Source organism: Odocoileus virginianus, chromosome 12 (assembly GCF_023699985.2).
Source record: "Odocoileus virginianus isolate 20LAN1187 ecotype Illinois chromosome 12, Ovbor_1.2, whole genome shotgun sequence".
Taxonomy (NCBI): Eukaryota; Metazoa; Chordata; class Mammalia; order Artiodactyla; family Cervidae; genus Odocoileus; species Odocoileus virginianus.
In genome coordinates, this window is record NC_069685.1 from 20,399,646 (window position 1) to 20,412,635 (window position 12,990).

The following is a 12,990-nucleotide window of genomic DNA, read 5'->3' on the forward strand; positions in this document are numbered from 1 at the left end:
CCAATAGTGTATTATTTTCAACTACATAGGGTCAAAAGATATTTATGAGAAGATAAAATGTTCACTTTGTATTCCACTTCAAATATACCTAGCTATTTTAACAGCCTATTTACATAATCACACCCATATTTTAGCACTGTACAAAAATAATTTTTAAAATTGAGGAGACAAAGGACCTCAACAAGTTTTCTATTCATTTCCCAGTTTTCTACCAGTATTATATCTAAATCATAGAAAGGAAAATAGAATATCAGTCTTCACTTCTGTTTCCTCTGAAGAAATGATAAAGCCTCAAACAGCCATCTGTTTTAATAACTATTACTGATACTTCCAAAAATGTCTTTTAGTTTTGGTAACTCTAGATTATTCTTTCTGCAGTTTAACTGTGAGATTTAAGTTTTCAAGCTTTAGATGGGGAAGGGTGAATGGGAGACAGAGTGCTGTGGTTGAGGGATTAAAAACAACAATGAAGGAAAGAGGGGTAGCAAGAGGGGGGAGAGAGGAACGCCTCTTGTTTGTCTCCTTTTTACATAAATTGTTTTAGATAGATCACTACTTCTCTTCTTTCTGGCTCTTCTTTTAATCTACTGAGATTTCATTTAATTAGGTGTTCTCTTTTAACCTCAACTACCTAATTCCAGTATATCACAAAGTTTTTTTTTTAAACAGTAGAAACAAACTCATCACTACAGAAAACTGGATGCATATTCCAAATTACAAACTGATAAGTTGCATCTTCATGTTCAGTTTTAAAATATATAATGGTTTTATCATCATAATGTCTTGAATATGAAAGCAAGCTTTGTTACCGCCCCCACCCCCCGCTTTTTTTTTTTTCCAGAATTGCCAGTGTGAGGAATATAGAGACTGTTTACCCTCATCTCTCTGACAGTAGTGCCGCCAGTAAATCAGCCATTATCTGTGACTAGATGTAGCAGCTGACTCTTCACTGGGTAGATTTTTTTCTCTGACATGTAAACAACTTTCTGGAGCCTTTTAAGGACTGGAATATATTAACATATGTGTGTTGCCGAACTGTTTGGGCCATGTCACTTTAACCCTCCTTCTGTACTTGAAACAAAGTGTCCTATCTCTTTGATTTTCCCATGTGTTGAATTTAGCTGGGAGACTTTTCTCACAAGCTCTATTTTCAACCATGACAGCATAGTTCAGCAGATTGGGACTCAGTAGGACATTTCTCCAAAGCATTATTTTTTTATTGAATGCAAAGTTATATGCTCAAATTACTTCAATTTTTAATTGTTATTGGACAGATAAATCTGCCTTAAGTACGTGTCCTCATTCTTAACCAGGTTGACAGAAATTATTCCTCCTGAAAAAAGACAAAACAGATTTCAATTTAATATTTACACATTTGAATGTTTAACAACTTTAAAGGGTTAAAGAAGCAATAATAACTATTTAGCTACATAGTTGAAAATTCTGTATTTTTTTCAGAATTTGTATGGAATTCTGCTGAAGATAGTTCCTTTAAAAAAAAAAATGAAGGCAATTTTAGACTACTCTAGGATGTAACTATGCAATGTCATATGATTTTCTTTTACGTTTAATGTTTGTCTCCATGACTAGACTGTAATGACAATGACAATGAAAGCATTTTATATGCTTAAGTTCTCCTGCAGTTTCCAAAATGGTGTTTGTTCTTATTTTCATGTTAGAAATTTAATAAATATTACTGATTCACTCATAGAATAATGTGGCTTACCTGTCTTAGAAGATAGCAGAAAATCTGTTTTATGTTTTTGCTTTGTTTTTAACACAAATATACTAGTGTCAGCATATCACATGGTTAAGTCATCATGAATTCCAACCATACACTGAGCTAGGCTTATGTAAGATAATGATAATATTAGGTGTATTGAAAGGTTAAAATAATTTTGTTGGGTTAAATTTGAATTGGATGTAAATTAAGTGAATTTGAGATGTATAAATCAACACCTACAAATGCCTATTCATTGCAGAAAATGTCACCCATGGTAAAACAGATGGAAGATATTTGAGGATGACCTTGGATAACTAACAACCTTCACATTCAAAATATCAGAATCTAGTAATAGTCATGCTTATATATACAAAGTTCTGAAAAAGTGAAGTTAACAAATCACTATGTTAAATAATTCTGAATATAATTTTAAACTCACCAGCATCATCTTCCTAAAATGGTATTTTTCTTGAATATCTCATTATGTCATAAGAGATCAGGTTGTTTTAAAAAAGTAATTAAGGACAAAAGTGATTGAGCCTCCCTTAAGGCTGTCCTATCTGTCAAGGTAATAAGATGTCTCAATCTATGAAACAGATAGTATTTTAGTTTGACTATAAGCCAAGTTTGAGTGGTATATTAAAGGGAAGAAAACATTTACAAAGTTTTCAATTAAAACTGCTTCATTTTTTTGGGATCTATGAAGGCTTGTTGAATAGCTATTAAAAGAAAATAAATAACTGTTTATTTGCTACTCACAACATTTCTGACACTATGTATGTAGGTTTTCACCTCACATTAAGTAATTTTGATACTGAATGTCCTGATTTAGTGCCAACCCCACAGGTTAAGGGCTCAATTCCCCAAGACTGCTCTCTACCTCGGATTCCAAGCACAGTTAGTGGGTCCCAGCCTTCCCCATACTCTGAGTAACTTGGCTACAAATCAAGGATTCCAAAGACCCCCTCCTCAAGTTCAATAATTTGCTATCACAGCACAAAGAATTCAGAGAAAGACTTTATTTACTGGAATTGGTGTAGTATAAAGAATACAATCTGGAAAAACCACATGGAAGAGAGACACAGTGAATTCTGAGATAAGGGTCCAGATTTCCCATACCATTTCTAGGCATACCACCTTCCCAGAACCTGATGTGTTCACTAACTCAGAAGCTCTCCAAACCCTGTCATTTATGAATTCTATGAAGGCATTATTATACAGGCATAATTGACAAAAATCATTGCCCAATGGAGATTAAATCAATATCCAGCAACCCTTCTTTCCCAGAGGTTGGGGGTGGGCCTGAAAATTCTAATGATTGACTAGAGGTAGTCAATCATTCCAACAGGAGGAGGTTGCCATGTCCTCTTCCAAGGGATCATCCCAACCCAGGGATGGAACCCAGATCTAGCACACTGCAGGCAAACTCTTTATGAATAACAAAAGACCTGTCATTCAGCAAATTCCAAAAGTTTTAGTAGCTCTGTGCCAGGAATTGGGAAAATATATTTTCTTTAATGCATAAATATTTGTACTTTTATGATGATGTCATATTACAGTTATATAGCAAGATTTTTATTCCTGATTTTTATAATTATATATTTAATGAATATGCATGCTTAGTCGGTCAGTTGTGTCTCAGTCTTTGCAACCCCATGGACTGCAGTTCTTCAGGCTTCTCTGTACATGGGATTTCCCAGGCAAGACTACTGGAGTGGGGTGCCATTTCCTTCTCCAGGGATCTTTCTGATCCAAGGATTGAACCTTGCATTTCCTATGCCGGCAGACAGATTCTTTACCACTGAGCCACAAGGAAAGCCTCATTTAACAGTTATAGTAATTATATATACATACTAAGTCATAGTTATAACAATTAGATAATTCAAACAGTTATTTAGATAAAGCTCAGGTTTTCAAATTTTTTTCTCATCTTGGGTGTTTAAATCATGAAATATTAATTGTAATCATATCCAATAGCTGTGGTATTAATAAGCTTTGGAGAAACCTATGAAATTAATGAGTAAGAATTGAAAATTAGGTAATTTATATCTTTTCTGTATAAAATCACATAAATCAATTTCTTGATTGGCCTATAATCACGCCTCAAGGTCTCAACATCTCTATACTTTGATAATTCCGTGAAATGGACTTTACTTACATTACACATGACAATATTCACATATCTTTAAGACTTTAGATAAGTCATTTTAAAATTGGACCTCATTTTAACATATTATTTTGGAATGAAAATTTGATGATGTGAAGGAAAACCACTGACAAAACAATAGACAACCTGTAGAGTGGGAAAAATATGTGAAAATGATATGATCAACAGAGATTAATATCTAAAATATATGAACAGCTCATATAACTCAATACCAAAAAAAAAGAATAAAATAAAGCCCTAATAGACATTTTTATAGAGAAGACATATGGAAGGGTAACAAGCACATGAAAAGATGCTCAAAATCACTAATTAGAGAAGTGTGAATCACAACAAGAAGAATGAACATCTCTCACCTTTCAGAATGGCCATCAACAAAAGGTATACAAATAACAAATGTTGGTGAAGATATGGAGAAAAGGGAACCCTTGAACACTGTTAGTAGGAAAGTAAACTGACACAACCACTATAAAAAACAGTATGAGGTTCCTTAAAAAACTAAAAGTAGAACTTACATACAATCTATCAATTCCACTCCTAGGTATACATGTGGAAAAAAGCAAAAATAGTAGATCAAAAAGATACATTCACCCCATGGTCATAGCAGTGCTATTTACAATAGTTAAGATATGGAAGCAACCTAAATATCCATCAGCAAACTAATGGAAAAAGAACATATACAATGGAATATTAGTCACAAAAAGGAATAAAATTCTGCCATTTGCAGCAACATGGATAGACCTAGAGAATATTATGTATGCTTAGGGAAATAAGTCAGACACAAAAAGACAAATACTGTATGATATAACTTATATGTAGAATCTGGAAAACATAAATAAATTTATACACAAAACAGAAAACAGATACAGAAAACAAACCAGTGGAGGGAGAGGAAAAAGAGAGGGGCAAGTTAGGGGTATAGGATTAATAAATACAAACAACTATATAAAATAGATTAATAATGAAGATGTATTATATAACACATGGAAATACAGCCTTTATCATGTAATAATTTTAATATAATCTATAAAAATACTGAATCACTATGCTATACACTTGAAAACTAATGTAATATAACAACTATGTTTCATTTAAATAAATACAAATAACATTTTTAAAAATACTTGAAAAAAACTTTGATGGTGTTGATGGAAAATATATTTATTTATAGTTTAACATTACTGTGATAATATACCACTGCCTTGATGACTTAAAGCCCTTTCAATTCAATACAAATACTAAAGTACAGCATATATGTCTTTATGTGACTGTGAGACAAATCTCACATATCATATATCTTAAATGATATGTTAAAAATGTTACTGACAACTAGGCCACTCAGGATACAAATTCCAATAGTAATTATTTTGTTAACAACATGTGAAGACTGCTATTAATATTAAAATTATATGCTTTTAATTTGGTGATGAGATACCATTTTCTAGTCTGCATAAAGTTATGCTTATGGATCAAATTTATAAATTGATGATTCACAAAACGAGCATTACGTTCCCTTTATGCTTAGTAGATTTATCAATATTTGTATACAAATGAGTTGTTTGTATGACTACAAAGATTGGTTATCTAAGTTTGGCAATGTTCCTAGATAAGCGTCTACCTAAAAGATCTGATTCACAGATCCAAATAATGGACAGTTCCAGGCAATTAGTATATATATATTTTTTTATCTAATAACTGCTACAGACACATGTATGCTTGGCAACCATCCATACAGCATTGCTGATCGTTGTGCTGCTATACATGGAAAATCTCCATCTGTATTTCCCTTTCCTTTTAACATAATGGTTAATGGTCTCTCTAGTTTGTAAATACTATCACTGGTTTTCTAAGTGGGTACTGCAATAGCCTGACAGAAAAATGTCCAGCATTATAATTCAGTAGAACAAATTTGTTTTCTAGAATTTGACTGGTTACTTAGGATTTATTCTTAATAATTCTGAGTATTAGGTTGGGCAAAACATCAGCTGGGACCCAGGGGTTGTCATGGATTGAAATGTGTCCTCTAAAATGACATGTTAACATCCTAAATCCTGTACCTCTGAATGTGATTAAGTTTGTAAACAGAATCTTTGCAGAGGTAATCAAGTCAAGATGAGGTCACTGGCGTGGACCCACTATAACTGGTTTTCTTGTAAGAAGAGGAGAATAACATAGTATGATGACAGATTGGGGAGATGCAGATGGAAGCCAGGGATTCCTGGTCACAACGAGAAGCTAGGAGGAGGCAAGGAAGGATCCTACCCAGAGTCTCAAAGGGAGCCCAGCTCTGCAGACACCTGATTGTATGTGTCTAGCCTCCAGAACTGTGAGAACATAAACTTGGATATTTTAAGCCACCCAGTTGGTATTACCTTGTTATAGCAGCCCTAGGAAATTAATACAGGTGCAAAGTGTATTAGCATCATTAAATTCAAATCTATGACATGAGGAGCTTAAACTGACTGGAGACAATAAAATCCTAGGTGTTAAGTCTCTCAAATTATGTACCAAGTTAACTTTCAAGAATAAACTGAGGTTAACACACACTTACTATATATTTACTATGTGCACAGGTTTACTGTTATGCTAGGGGACAGAAAGAGGTGAGGAGAGCAAAAGGAATATAAAGGAAAAGATTTATTCATTCTCTTCATGAGCTAAGGACTTAAAGGGATATTAGATATCCAAAGTTTTAAATACTGTATACTTCAGGAGTACATAGTCTCTAAATAACACTCAGATGAGGAGTTTAATTTAAAATGGTTGTTGGAGTATCAGAAAGATTTCAAAAGACAAAAAAGTGGTCATAAAGTTGTGCAAATTAGTGGAAAACATGAGTACAAGCTAAAGGAACACATTTTGAAAATAAACAGAATTTTTTGGCAATGGTGAGACTACTACTATATTTCATACATACGAAGATATGTGTATTTGTGATTTATTTTCTCTAAAGAATTAGATCTCTAATAACACATTTAGTCATAAATGAGAGCTGTGTGCCAAAATGTTAATTCAGAAGCATAAAAAGAGAAGTGAAACAAATATCATTGGTATATATCCATGAATACTGCTCTGGGTAAGGACACCTTTGGGGCTTCCCAGGTGACTCAGTGGTAAAGAATCCACCTGCCAAGCAGGAAATGCGGGTTCAGTCTCTGGATTGGGAAGATTCCCCTGGAGGAAGAAATGGTAACCCACTCCAGTATTCTTGCCTGGGAAATCCCATGAATAGAGGAGCCTGGTGGGCTACGGTCCATGGGGTCGCACAACTTGATGACTAAACCATAGCAACAAGGACATCTTAAGCCAGTATAGTCCAGAAGCACATGCAGAGCCACTGTCATATTTTTGAGACAGATGCAGGAGCATGTGCTCAAAAGCATGCTTGTTTTAACTGGAGTCTTTAGAACAGTGCAACCTGATTCTGCTTAATAATGCATCAGTTAACTATCAAATATTACCACAATCATGCTGCTCAGTGGCATATGACAGTAAGAGTTTATGCTCTTGTATCTGATAATCTTGGCTGGACTTGCTCACAAGTCCTAGGATCAGTGATATGTCGGTTGACCTAGGCTGGCCTCAGGTTTCATCTACGGTCACTCATCTTCTGGCTGGCTAGACCCTCCCCAATTCTATTATCCCAGTGAAGGTGGAGGCACAGATGAAAACCACACAAAGTTTCTTGAAGCCTGGCCTTGGGACAAGTGTACCATTGCTTTTACTTCAATCACTTATCTAAGGCAAATTGAAAGAGTACCACCAACACAAGCCTTAGGGACAAAAACACTACCTTACTGTGAGAAACAATAATACAACATGATGAAGGGCAGATAAAGGTGAAAATTTAAAAATGAGGTCACCATTGCAATCTAACACAAACATTCAATTAACTTCTATAGTTGCCCCTTGGTATTTCTACTGCAACCTTATTTTGTTTCCATGTAATTTATATATGATTTTAGGGATCTAAATCTATGACAACAATTCCTAGATACAATCTAGTAAAGAGCCAGTTACACTGTACAGATCAGTTTTATGAGTTTAGTTAACATGAATCTTCTGAGAGATAGACTTTATATTTGGATATTGAAAAAAAAAATTAGCTGTCTGTTTTTGAAAGGCTGAGGGAAGAAACTATCCTGTAAACACAAGGTGATTAATGTGGCCTTGGGAGGCTGTTGGGGATGGCTAGCTGGTCTCTCAAACACATCCCACTCTACCAAGGCTTTTGAATGATTGAAAGTAAATTTACCCATATAAAATTTCAACATGCTTCTGAAATTTAATTAAGATTATTTTGACTACAGAGTATTTTGTGAAAAATTTGGCACCATTATGTATTAGTCTTGACCTATGAAATAACAATCACAAATGAAAATTTTTTTAAAAAGCTATGATAATCTGCAACTTTAGTGAGTCTGTTTTTACCCCTGATCTCTGATTTGATTCATCATCCTCTCCTGGTCTCTTTACCAATGTGCCTTTTCTTAAACTCATGCTAGTTTTACAAATGGCTCGTTAGAAAGATCTTTCTATGATCATAGTGACATTTTTCTAAATAATGTCTATTTGATAAAAATTCTTTGCAACAATTGAAGTTTTATTACAATGGGGGGTTTTTTAGGCTTATAAGGAAAAAATTTATTGAAGTTTAGTTGATTTAATATATTAGTTTCAAGTGTAAGCATAAAGATTTTATCTCCCTATGCTAAAGAATATATCCTTCTTGCTTATATATTTTATACATAATAGTTTGTATGTCTGAATCTCATACCCTAACTTGCCCTTCCATTTCCCCTCTGGTAGCCATAGTTTGTTTTCTGTATCCATTAACCCGTTTCTGTCTTACACATACATTCATTTTTATTTTTTAGCTTCCATGTATAAGGGATGTCAGGTAGTATTTTTCTGTCTGACTTACTGTCCTAAGCATAATATACTATTGGTCCACCCACGTTGCTGCAAATGGCAAAATTTCATTCTTTTTTATGGTTGAGTAATATTTTATTGTATATATTGTTTCCATTTGTCTGTTGATAAACATGGGGGTTGCTTCCATAACTTGGCTATTGTAAATAGTGCTGCTACGAATATGGGGTGCATGCATCTTTTTGAACTAGTTGTTTTGTTCTTTTCCAGATATATTCTAAGCACTGGAATTGTTGGATTATATAGCAGTTCTGTTTTTGGGGTTTTTTTTTGAGGGACCTCCATACTGTTTTCTGTAGTGACTGCATCAATTTACATTCCCACCAACAGTATATAGGCTCCCCTCTTCTTCATTTGTTATTTGTAGACTTTTTGATGATCAATACTCTGACAGGTGTGATGGGATTATCTCATTGTTGTGATTTGCATTTTGCTAATAGATAGTGATGCTGAGTATCATTTCATGTGGTCCCTTAGCCAACCATCTCTATGTCTTCTTTGGAGAAACATCTACTCAAGTCTTCTGCCCATTTTTTGATTGGTTTGTTTCTTTAATAGTGAGTTATAATAAGCTGTTCATATATTTGGGGCATTATCCCCTGTTCATCATAACATTTGCAAATATTTTCTCCCATTCAGTAGGTTGTCTTTTCATTTTATCAATGGTTTCCACTGTTAAAAATATTTAAATTTTAATTGAGTCCTATTCATTCACATTTGCTTTTTTTTTCTTTTGCCTTTGAAGGTAGACCTAAAAAAGCATTGTTAGGATTTATGTCAAAGAGTATTCTAAGTTCTCTTCTAGGAGATTTATGCTTTCAATTATAACATTTAGGGCTTCAATATCTTTTAAGTTTACTTTTGTGTATGGTATGAAGAAATGTTCTAGTCTCATTTTTCCACATGTAATCATCCATTTTTCCCAGCGGCACTTATTGAAGAGACTAGACCGTCTTTCCTCCATTGTATGCTTTTGCTTTTGTCATAGATTAACTGACCACAGTTGCATGGGTTTATTTCTAGACTCTCTGCTCTGTTTCATTGATCTATGTGTCTATTTTTGTACCAATATCATGCTGTTTTAATTACTGTAGCTTTGTAGTATAGATTGAAGTATGGGAGGATGACACCTCTAGGTTTGTTCTTTTTGCTTAAGATTGATTTGGAAATTTGGGATCTCTTGTGGTTCAATATGAATTATAGATTTGTTCAAGTGCTGTGAAAATGTCACTAGTATTTTGATAGAAATTGTGTTAATCTGTAGATTGCTCTGGATAGTACAGCCATTTTAATAATATTAATTCTTCCAATCTGAGACCATAGCATATCTTTCCATTTCTTTATCTTATCTTCAATTTTCTTCATCAATATTTTATAGTTTATCAGAGTATAGGTATGTCACCTCTGGTTAAGTTTACTTTTAGCTATTTTATTCTTTTTAATGTGATTTTAAATGAGACTTAAAATTTTTTCTCTTTCTGATAGTTCATTATTAGTGTATAGAAAAACAACAGATTTATGTACATTAACCTTGTATTTTACCTTACTGAATTTACTTATTAGTTCTAAGAGTTTATAGGTGGAAATTTTAGCATGTTCTATACAGAGTATCATGTTATTTGCAAATAGTTTTACCTCTTCTCTTTCAAGTTGGGTTTCTTTTTTCTTGTCTGATTGCTGTGGCTAGGAATTCTAATACAGTGTTAAATAGCAGCACTGAGAGTGGTCATTCTTGTCCTGCTCCTGAATTAAGCAGGAAGGATTTAAACTTTTCACCATTCAGTAGTATGTTGGCTATGGGTTTGTCATAAATGGCCTTTATTTTATTAAAATATGTTCCCACTGTGATGAAAGTTTTTATCAAGAATGAATGTTGAATTTTCTCAAGGGCTCTTTCTGCATCTATTGAGATGATCATGTGATTTTTATCCTTAATTTTTTAAATGTGGTGTATCACACCGATTTTTGAATGATGAACCATTCTTATGCCTCTGGAATAAATCCAGTTGGATCACTGGATTTGGGCCCTTTTAATATATTGTTGAATTCAGTTTGCTAATATTTGTTGAGTATCTTTGCATGTATATTCAAAGATATTGACCTGTAATTTTCTGTTTTTTTTTTGTGGTGTGTTTGTCTGGTTTGGATATCAGGGTAATGGTGCACAGGTACAATGAATCTGGAAGTGTTCTTTTCTCTTTAATTTTTTTTGGGATAGTTTTCAAGGGATGGATGTTAGTTCTTTATATTTTTTAACTCTTTTTAAAATAATTTCAATTTCCTTACTAGTGATCAGCCTGCTTAAATTGTTTCTTCTTGATTCAATCTTGCCAGATTGTATGTTTCTAGAAATATGTCCATTTCTTGTTAAAGTTGCCTACATTGTTGGCATGTAACTGTTCAGAGTAGTCTTATGAGGTTTTGCATTTCTGTGACATCAGTTGTTATTTCTCTGCTATTGTTTCTTATTTTATTTGGGTCATCTTTGTTTTCATCTTGGTGAGCCTGCCTAAGGGGGATCATTTTTGTTTAATTTTTCAAAAATCCAGCTCATTGTTTCATGGATCTTCTCACATATTCTTTTTAATCTCTATTTCCTCTCTGGTATTTACTATTTCCTTCATTCTGCTGACTTTGAGTTTTGTTTTTTTCCATCCTTTTCTAAGTTATTTGATATTTTTCTTGTTTCTTAAGGAAGGCCTGTATCACGCTAAACATCCTTAGAAGTATTTTTGCTGCATCTCATAGATTTTGCATTTCCATTTTCATTTGTATCGAGGTATTTTCTGAATTTCCTGTTGATTTCTTCAGTGATCCACTGGGTTTACCAGGTTGTTCAGTTTCCATGAGTATGTTCTTTCCTGTTTTTCTTTTTGTGACTGATTTTTAGTTTTATTCCACTGTGGTTCAAAAAGCTTGATGTAATCTCTATCCTCTTAAATTTATTCAGACTATTTTGTGGCCTAGTATGTGATCTGATCTACCATTGGTATTCATAAGTCCATTTTTTTAAAAGGAAAAGAGATGTGTATATTATATTTAACTTTATATCATGTTGACTAACTCAGAATTAATATTTCTGATTAAAGCATATTTGGCTGGTTGTAGAACCAGCAATTGATAATGGGAACAGGAGAAATAAGAAAGCCTTCTTAAGCAATGCAAAGAAACAGAGGAAGACAATAGAATGGGAAAGTTTAGAGACCTCAAGAAAATCACAGACAGCAGGGAATATTTCATGCAAAGATGGGCACAATAAAGGACAGAAACAGTATGGACCTAAAGGAAGCAGAAGTTATTAAGAAGAGGTGGCAAGAATATACAGAAGAACTATACAAAAAAGATCTTAATGGCCCAAATGACCATGATGGTGAAATCACTCACTTAGAGCTGGAAATCCTGCAATGTGAAGCCAAGCGGTCCTTAGGAAGCATGTCAACAAAGCTAGTGGAGGTGATGGAATTCCAGCTGAGCTATTTCAAATCCTAAAAGATGATGTTGTGAAAATGCTGCACTCAATATGCCAGCAAATTTGGAAAACTCAGCACTATCCACAGGACTGGTAAAGGTCAGTTTTCATTCCAATCCCAAAGAATGCTCAAACAACCACACAATTGTGCTAATTTCACAGGTGAGTAAAGTAATGGTCAAACTTCTCCAAGTGAGGCTTCAACAGTACATGAACTGAGAATCTCCAGATGTTCAAGTTGGATTTAGAAAAAGCAGAGGAACCAGAGATCAAATTGCCAACATCTGTTGGATCATAAAAAAAGCAAGAGAATTCCAGAAAAACATCTACTTTTGCTTTATCGACTACAGCAAATCCTTTGATTTTGTGGATCACAACAAACTGAAAATTCTTAAGAGATGGGAATACTAGACCACCTTACCTGCTTCCTGTGAAACCTGTATGCAGGTCAAGAAGCAACAGTTAGAACCAGACATGGAATAACAGACTGGTTCCAAATTGGGAAAGGAGTATGTCAAGGCTGTATATTGTTACCCTGCTTGTTAACTTATATGCAGAGTACATCAAGCGAAATGCCAGGCTGGATGAAGCACAAGCTGGAATGAAGATTTCCAGGAGAAATATCAATAACCTCAGAGATGCAGATGACTCCACCCCTATGGCAGAAAGTGAAGAGGAACTAAAGAGCCTCTTGATGAAAGT